The sequence below is a fragment of the Oryctolagus cuniculus genome, chromosome 4 (assembly GCF_964237555.1).
Source record: "Oryctolagus cuniculus chromosome 4, mOryCun1.1, whole genome shotgun sequence".
NCBI lineage: Eukaryota > Metazoa > Chordata > Mammalia > Lagomorpha > Leporidae > Oryctolagus > Oryctolagus cuniculus.
The window spans coordinates 96,307,147-96,316,459 of NC_091435.1; positions in this window are offsets into that span (position 1 = coordinate 96,307,147).

Sequence of the window (9,313 nt, forward strand, 5' to 3'; positions counted from 1 at the left end):
TGATTTTCCCCATTTATTTTGGGAATAATAAAATTGATAGGAGTACTCTTTAGAAAACCACTTTTCATGTGTCTCAGCTGATTTCAAGATTAGAACCTTGGTTTCTGTGTGTCTTTTAGAAGTAGGATTACCACTGGTTCTAGAAAGGAAATTTAGAAAGTAGTTGCAGCTTGCATTTTCTACTGTCAGAATCTAAATCCATGACTTGGACATTTGGCTTTTGGACCACCTTCACTGTGTTACATTATAGAGTCACATCACACTCTACTTTTCCTGCATCTTGAACTTTGACCTCAGCTTACGACACTTCAATGCTGGTGAACTGTTGTTGCAGTGTGTAGAGCTGCCTTCCAACCATCTGCATGGTTCCCACAGTCCCCTTGCCTTTGGCCATGCAGTATTCAGTACTATTTAAAAGTATTTTAGAAAGCAAACAATATATATACATATGTGAGTTTAGTAGGCCTTTATTTAATGTTTTAAGCTTTATCTGAAAAGTGGAGTGACAAGGCCGGCGCCGCGGCTCACTAGGCTAATCCTCCGCCTAGCGGCACCGGCACACCAGGTTCTAGTCCCGGTCGGGGTGCCGTATTCTGTCCCGGTTGCTCCTCTTCCAGGCCAGCTCTCTGCTGTGGCCAGGGAGTGCAGTGGAGGATGGCCCAAGTGCTTGGGCCCTGCACCTCATGGGAGACCAGGAAAAGCACCTGGCTCCTGGCTCCTGCCATCAGATCAGCGCGGTGCACCGGCCGCAGCACGCTGGCCGCGGCGGCCATTGGAGGGTGAACCAACGGCAAAGGAAGACCTTTCTCTGTCTCTCTCACTGTCCACTCTGCCTGTAAAAAAAAAAAAAAAAAAAAAATGTAGTAGTGAAAAGTGGAGTGACAGAAAAAGACCTGTCTGCTGATCCACTCCCCAGATGGCCTCAGCAGCAATGGCTGGACCAAGCCTAAGCCAGGAGCCTAGAACTCCATCATGGGTCTCTCACATGGATGCAGGGGCCCAAGCACCTGGGCCATACTTTCCCAGCTGCATTATCAGGGAACTGGGTCAGAAGTGGAGCAGCTAGGTCTTGAACCTGCTCTCCAGTATGGGATGGTGACATTGCAGGTGGCATCTTAACCACAGTGCCACAATGCTGGCCCTATTTAGTAGGTTTGTTGTACATTGACTATTCATTATGTATTAAACGTCCGCTAGTGGATCGTTTCTTAGAAATGATCATTACTGTTTCCCTAACATGAACTTAGCCCCGGAAACTCTTGGTGATTATTTGTACTGACTGATCCCCCCATTTTTCCAAGATGTATATTCAGTTCAGTGATGACACTACGCTAGTGGAAGCTAGAGTTACTAATGTTGGCTAGAAAGACCTAATAGAGCTGGTCCTCTTCCTGCAAAGGAGAATTAACAGGGTGTTGGCATTCCTTTTTACCCCTGTTCTAGACTGCCATGCTTTACTTAGTTAAAATATATATATATACTTTAATGTTTGGACTCTGAGCCTTGGTTTGCAGTGGAGTGCTTTGTCTGCAGCATGTTGTAACTTGGAAAGATAGGAAAGTTTCATTGATTTTGTTGTAATGAACCCTCGTGTCAGGAGCATGGATGATAAGAGGACCATAAAAACAGACTCCAAAGTCCAAGTTTTCTGCACTGTGGTACAACTGCCTTCCCAAAAGTTAGTGCTGTCCCAAAATGGAGTGGTGGTGAGCAAGTACACTGAAGATACCCTCTGTCCAGGAGTGTTGCAGGAAGTGCTCCGAGGTTTAGGAGGTTGTAGGAATCCACATTTAAATCCCCTACAAGCTGGAAGCTTTCATATGTAGCAGAGTGCAAGTGAGGAGCCGTGAAAACTTGTTGGCTTACTCACTGAGTGAGACAGTACTCACTGCGTGTCTGTTAGAAGCTGGGTTCTTAGGGCTTTATCCAGATGGACTTACCTGTGGATGAGGGACTCATCATCCCCAGTTGACAGATGGGGAAGTGGGGTTATGTCTTGCAGCTTACAAGGGGCTCCAGCATTTGACCACAAGCACTCTCACCTGCCACAAGTCTGTAAGTAGAGAAAACACACGCTCTGGAAAAGGGATGCTAGGTTAACTATGGGGGAAAACAGCAGCTCCTTCGTCCTGCAGGGAAAATGTCAATCCACGGAGCTATGTGATGAGGCAGAGTGGATACCTGGCCTGGAATCCGAGTTAATCTGACATTGAGGAAACAAGTGCCCCTCTGAACCTCAGTTTTCTCATCTGTAAAATGGAGGTGATGCAAGGTGACTTTTTTTTTTTTTTTTTTGACAGGCATAGTTAGTGTGAGAGAGAGAGACAGAGAAAGGTCTTCCTTTTTCCGTTGGTTCATCCCCCAAATGGCCGCTGCAGCCAGCACGCTGCGCCGATCCGAAGCCTGGAGCCAGGTGCTTCCTCCTGGTCTCCGATGCAGGTGCAGGGCCCAAGCACTTGGGCCATCCTCCACTGCCTTCCCGGGCCACAGCAGAGAGCTGGCCTGGAAGAGGAGCAACCGGGACTAGAACCCTGGGTGCCGGTGCCACAGGGGAAGGATTAGCCTAGTGAGTCGCGGCGCCGGCCTGCAAGGTGACATTTTTAACATCTATGTTGGTTTTCAGACATTTTATTCAGACATGTACTTTCTGCTCCTCAGCGGTGTTAACTACTGGTTGGGTTGCTAGATTCATAAACCCTCAACGGGTGTTAGTACTTGGCAATCACTAGGGGAAAATAACAGGATGTGGGAACTATTTGAAAAGTTGCATTGGATGTTATTAGGAATGGGAATGGAAAGAAATTGAATCCTATTCCTCAAAAAGAGAAGCTGCTGCTGCTAGCCCTAGTAACATCCTCTGCCCTGAACAACCGTCTGTTCCCTCTGGGGCTTCCGGTGCCCGTTGCTGTTCACTCGACCTTTGGTGTGTCAAACATGCAAAATTCGAGGTGTTATGCACCAAAGTGGTTACAATGCTGATGCTCTACAGTTAGGTTCAGAATTCTAATTCTACCATGCCTCAATCTCTCCATCTAGAAATGGTGGTAATAGTACCTGTCTCATAGGCTTGTTGGATCATGGAACATTTACAACCGGAAGGTGTGTCTTAGGACACACCAGCGAAAAGGAGCCAATTAGTACCTCTTATGTTGCTTTACTGAGGTTTGCAAGGTTTCTGATTTTTTTTTCCTCTGCTATTTATTGCCTCCCCTCTGCAATGCACAATGTTTGTCTCCAGGTGGTGCTAAAATAATGCTGTGAGAGATACAAAATCAGCCCTGAAGCTCCAGACTTTTTTTTTTTTTTAAGTCATCTTTGGTTATTGCCACTAGAAATCAAGCTATTAAGAAAAACAACAATACAGATAATTTTCAAAACAAATCTTAATAAGCAATGCACCTTGGCCGTATCTGCCCTCCTCTCTTAGACTCCCATAAGCCCAATGTAGAGAAGGCAGATTCCAAGTGGGTTGGATTTGATTTGGTGCTTGATTCTACCAAAAAGAATAACATAGTTAAAAGTAGAGGATGGCTCCTAGGAACTGATTACAGCTGTGGGAATCACCTCTGGGAGCAAGACCTTGTGATCGGGAACATGCCAGGTACTTCAAGCTTCTGCCTCCCCTCCCAGTTAAATCGTTGAGCTGGGAGACGAGAACCTGTGATACACAAGGTTTCTAGCAAGGTGTTTGATGGTGCACGTTGTGATATCCTCGGGGACAATCTGAAGGTGGGTGGCAGGATTCGAACCTCAGTGGGTATGGCTGAACATGCCGTTGATTCGTGGACCACCGCCAGCCTGGAAGGGAGAGACGCTCTGCTGGCATAAAGGAGCTCCGTGCTCAGTCCTGGTCTGGTCAATGCTTTTATTGCTCGTGAGCATCCCAAGAAGGGAGACTAAAGTGCCAGCTGCCCTCCTGAGTGTACCAGTCACTCAGACAGGGCCAGGACACCGTAAAGCTGGCCAGACCTGCTTCTGACTCTTGCCTGATGCTTGCTCTGGAGGGTCAGGGGTGGGGTGCACCAGCTTTGTTCACAGCTCGATAGGGAAGCGTGAGTGACAGCAATGCTGTCAGTGCCACTTGGATCGATGTCTCCCAACACAACACTAACTTTTGTGGGCAGAGGAACCATAATTGCAATGATTGAATAAAAGGTATAAGCCTCACGGCTGTTGTAAGAAACCCTAAGGTTTCATATCATGAGTGTGAGATGCCTCTGTGCTTTGTGGTTTAGGGAAGGAACCTCCCCTGCAATGAAGAGAAGCGAGGGTCTCAGGAGAGAGCCTCATGACACCATGGGGGAAGGCCCAGTTACACTGGCCATGGACAAACTACCCCGCATTTAGTGGCTGAAAACAGCTACACTGATTTTTTTTCTCAGGACTCTGCAGCATGGGCCATGGCTCCTGGGCTGCCCTTGGTGTGCACTGGGACAGCTCAAAAGCTGGGGCTGGGATCATGTGAAGACGTCCGGCAGGTGGCTCTAGGAGGATGCGGGAGCTGAGTGCTGCTCAAGCGGGGCTCCTTGGCCATTTTTGTCTCAAGGTGGCCCCTGCACATGTGGCATTGGCATTACTGGACTTCCTACAGGGAAGCTCAGGGGTCCTGAGTCACGTGTCCTCAAAGGAAGAGGGGACATAAATCAAGCCTCTTAAATCAAGGGGCATCTCTTCCGCTGCATCTCTGTTCACAGGACAGCCACAAAGGCACCCGCATTCTTGGGCAGGGGATGGATTAGACTCAATGTTTCGGCAAAAGAACATCTCCAGGGTTCTGAAGGAGTGTGTAAGCATCCAATACGCCCCTGGCTGATTCTGGAAAATCCGATTTGCTCCAGGTGATCGCATGAGATGCCCACACAAGCAGCATCTGTGAGGCCGTGGGATGTCCGAACTGCAGTGGAGAAGCCACGGGATGCTCATAAGGCCTGCTGGGGGTCAGAGGAACTCGCTAAGAGGGAAGGGCTCTCCGTAGTCCACAAGCCCAGCCTCCGTGCCCACCGTCAAGGGAGCAAAGGATTCTGACCGCTGGGATTTCGGGCACGGGCCCTGAGCAATTGTCACGGCGCTCCGGCCTCTGGGGTTGGCCCTCTCTCGGCTGGAGGATCTGGGAAATAGGCAGACATCAGTGATCTGCATGAGAACAGGAGGGTGCAGACCAAAGCTGTGGACGCTCAAACCTGAGAAGGACCTCAAATGACAGATCTGGTTCCTGAAGCCTCTCGGGAATGCCTCTGCTGAAGAACACCTGTAGAGAACAGATGGAAGCCCACACTGCGTTCTCAGCCTGCACCCTGCCCAGAAAGGCAGGAACTGCTAGGAGGGATGGACATACACTAAATGGTAGACAAACCGACCCCAGCGCTCTCAGGAGCTGGCTCGAGACGTGCCGTCCAGCAGGTGTGCGTGCAGTGCAAAGCCTCAGACCTCTTACCTTCTGCTATTGCATAGGCAGTTGAGTCATAGCACTTGATGTGGCTTTCCCTGCAGCCCAGCACTGGGGGAATTCATTCCTATTTGCCCAGGACTTTTCCCATTTTGCAAGTGAAAGTTCCATACCCCCGGAACCCCTCCATCCCAGGCAAACCAGGGCAGTTGGTCACCCTAAGTGCCAGCACTGCCAGAGCTGTTTGCACAGAGTCCCTGCAGCTTACGTCATTCATAACTGCCACGGGCAAGTGCAGAGCGATGGTTGAAGAGACAGGAGGAGCTAGAGCCAGGTTGAGTCCTGAAAACATTCTGTGAAGGAGGAAGCCACAGGAACTGTGCATGGAGACCTAGAAACATAGGACCAGACCTTCAGACCAGCTGTCAGAGGTGACCGGGGGGTGCAGGGTCAGGCCAAGGGAGTCCTTCCCAGGCTGGTTCACAGATTGGCATGTGCTGAAAATAGCATACTTTAGGGCCAGGTTGTGGTACAGCAGGTTAAGCTGCCAACGGGGCTGGGTCCCACATGGGAGTACCAGTTGGAGTCCAACTGTTCTGCTTCCAGTCTAGCTCCCTGCAAATATGTCTGGGAAGGCAGCAGATGATGGCCCAAGTACTAGGACCCTGTTACCCATGTGGGAGACCTGGATGGAGTTCCTGGCTCTTGGCTTCAGGCTGGCCCAGCCCTGACCATTGCAGCCATCTGGGGAGTGAACCAGCAGATGGAAGATCTCTTTTTCTCTGTCTCTCCTTCTCTCTCTGTAACTCTGCCTTTCAGATAAGTAAATTTTAAAAAAATAACATCCCACACTGGACAGAGAAAAAATTATTTTCTTTGTTAAATGTTGTACATGCATGTCATCCTTTATATGGAAAATAAGGGATTTTTTGCATGTATTGGCTGTATTATAAAAATGTAAACTTAATCGGAATTGTCTTTAATTTCAAAGTTTTCTGTTGATTTTAAAATTATTTTATACAAGTTTTAAAAAATATTTTAGCTTTGAAATTATTTCTTTCCTGACCGTATGTTCTCAAAATTTCCCCACTTTGTCTGTGTTCTTTATTTTTGTCTGTTTTTCCTTTGGTTTGTGTGTGGTTATTAATTTTAGGAGTCTTGAGCCAAACATCTTCCTAAGAAACTCATTAAGGGGCTTTTACAATTCAGGTAAGAAAATGCATTAGTTGCTACAGTGGTATTTCAGAATTTCAGCCTCCTCTGACTGACAGCACCCAGCAGCCAACTGGCTGTCCTCAGAGACCTTATCACAGTCGGAGCTTGCTAGAGCCCTCTGCCCACAGGGAACATTTTGTTAATGCATCTTTATTTCCATGAGAGGGCGCTGTCTACTAGGAAGGGTCAGGGTTGATGCACATTCTGCCAACCACACGGTTATTTCAAAAAGTTCATCGGAAATGGGATGAGAAGTTAATTTTAATGTGAAAAAAATGTTGAAATTCATGTAGAATTTTTTAATAATACGTATTTTCCGTGAACTTTTGGATGTTCTTTGTATGCATGGATTTCAATTATATTTTATACCAAAATAAACTTACTTTGACTTCCGTTTTCCGCAAACTTTAGAAGGCATCATGGGGGCCGGCACTGTGGCACGGTGGGCTAAGCCACCGTTTGGAATCCCAGCATCTCATATCAGAGCGACAGTTTAAGCAAAACTCAGCTACTCTGCTTCTGACCCAGCTTCCTACTACTGCACACCCCGGGAGGCAGTAGGTAGCGCAGTTCAAGTACTTGGGCCCCTGCCATCTACATGAGGGACCCAGATGGTGTTCTGGGCTCCTGGCTTGGGCAATAAACCAGTGGATGAATTCTCTCTCTCTCTCTGCCTTGCAGATAGATGAAAATGAATACACTTAAAAAAAAAAAAAAAAAGAAGTCATTATGGAATCTTTGACGGCTGCTTGGCCTCTAGTATCTGATGCAGGTGTCATCTTAGCTCCCCACACGGCTTGGCTTCCAGGCCTATGCGTGCTGCCCCTCCCCCTGATTCAGGGAGGGGCTCCTCGTACTCTTCCAGCCAGAGAAGCACACGGTATGTGATGCAGAGAGGAAGTGGGCAAGGTTACAGCAAGGGTCAGAGGACGAGCTTGACTGGGAAAGCTTTTACAACTTTAATTTGGTAAAACAAAACAAGTGGGAGCAAGTGTAGGTTTTTCCAATGGGAAATATAAGGTGGAAAAATATACTCTATTGATTCATTAAATGCAGATTAAGCAGTTGCTATGTGCATGAACTTTTTGGGAACTGGGGATGTCTAAGCCAGCCTCAGTGTGGAAGAGCCCAGCAGGTGCAGGGCAGGGGCAGGGCAGGTGTAGACCGTGCCTCACCCAGCACTGGCAACTGATCCTTGAGCTCAGACCCCTTCCCATCATACAACTCCTGAGGGACCCACCCTGAGCCAGTGTTTGCTGAAGATGGTTCTGGTTCATGGGCAGATGGCTCCTAATGGCTCCCGGGGTCCAGTGCTGAGTCATTGGTTTCCACTTCCGGAGTGGAGCCTCCACCCTTCTCTGCCTCCTTCACCCATGCTCTTGTTTGCCAGTGTCATTGTCTCTCCCCCATCAGCGGCACAGGGCTAGAGCCCTGTATGTTCATAACACACAAGCCAGCCACGGCAGAAGAGTTGCCATGAAGACAGGGTGGCAGGCCAGCTGTGGCTGCAGCAAACATGGTCTCTGTGCCCTAAGAGGCGATCTCCCCTAGTGCAGGAACATAGCTGAGTGGACAGTGTCAGACAGCATGAACTTGACACCACACTTGCTTGAATAGTTAGCCAAATGCTTCTGGTGGGGACAAAACTAAGCACTTGAGATACTCTGGTTGCAAAATATCCCTGTCTGACTGTGGCCCCAATTCCAGAGTAGCTGGCAGGCTCCCTGGCTCTACCCTTCTGCCCCACAAAGCAGTCTGGCCTGCAAATGGAAAAGAGAGAGAGAGGGAGGGAGAGAGAGAGAGAGAGAAGCAGAACTGAGGCCAGGAGACAATGGGGCTCAAAGTAGCTGCCTGGAAGTTGGGAGGAGTGGGGGCAGCTGACGTGCCATAAAGCAGTGCTCACGCTTTATGGCACTTCATGTTCCGTGGAGGAAGTATCAGTCATTCTTGGCAAAGGCAGGGAAGTGATGATGAGAATTAGGGGGGCCAAGGCCCCCTCCACCCACTCCAGGTTACACTGCGCCCTCCTCTCCCACATTCCCTTCTCAGGTCCCCTGGCCAACAGCTCTACCCTGGACTATTCTTTGAGTTTGTGGACAGCGGACATAGGAATAACAAACTACCTTTGAACTTGCCAGTTGATTACAACAGAAAGTAAACCAACCTTGAGCTGTTAGTTTTGGGTTTTCTACAAAGAACACATGCTCCCTCCTCTCTCCACAATCTCACTACATGCATTTTCTGTTGGTCTCGCCTTTCCTGAATAACCACTTCCTAACCTTTCTTAAGTGGAATGATCCTAAATTTCTTTTGATTGAATCTCATATTCTCTGTTAACTTCTCAAAATGTGCCATGTTTTAGCTATTTACAAGGCATGGACATGATCGCTAACAGTGAACAAATGACGTAGGGACTGTGAGAGCACCAACGCTTCCTTCAGCACACTGCTGCCTGTCCCTGGACATGGCTGCCTGCTCCTGGGCACCACTGGTTCTTTCCCTGAGCACTACCACCCTGATTGAGACAGCAGAATCCCCTGTACCAGAGTCTGGCTGTGTGTCTGTACTCACTCTAAATGTAGGGTCCCTAACCAAGGTGAGCTTCTCCCACGCACCTGTCCCCACGCATCCGGCCTCTCTCCGTATTACCCTTGTCTTCCCACTAGTTCCATTAGAACCTGAGGCCTGGAGCTTCAATCTGTTGCTTAACCC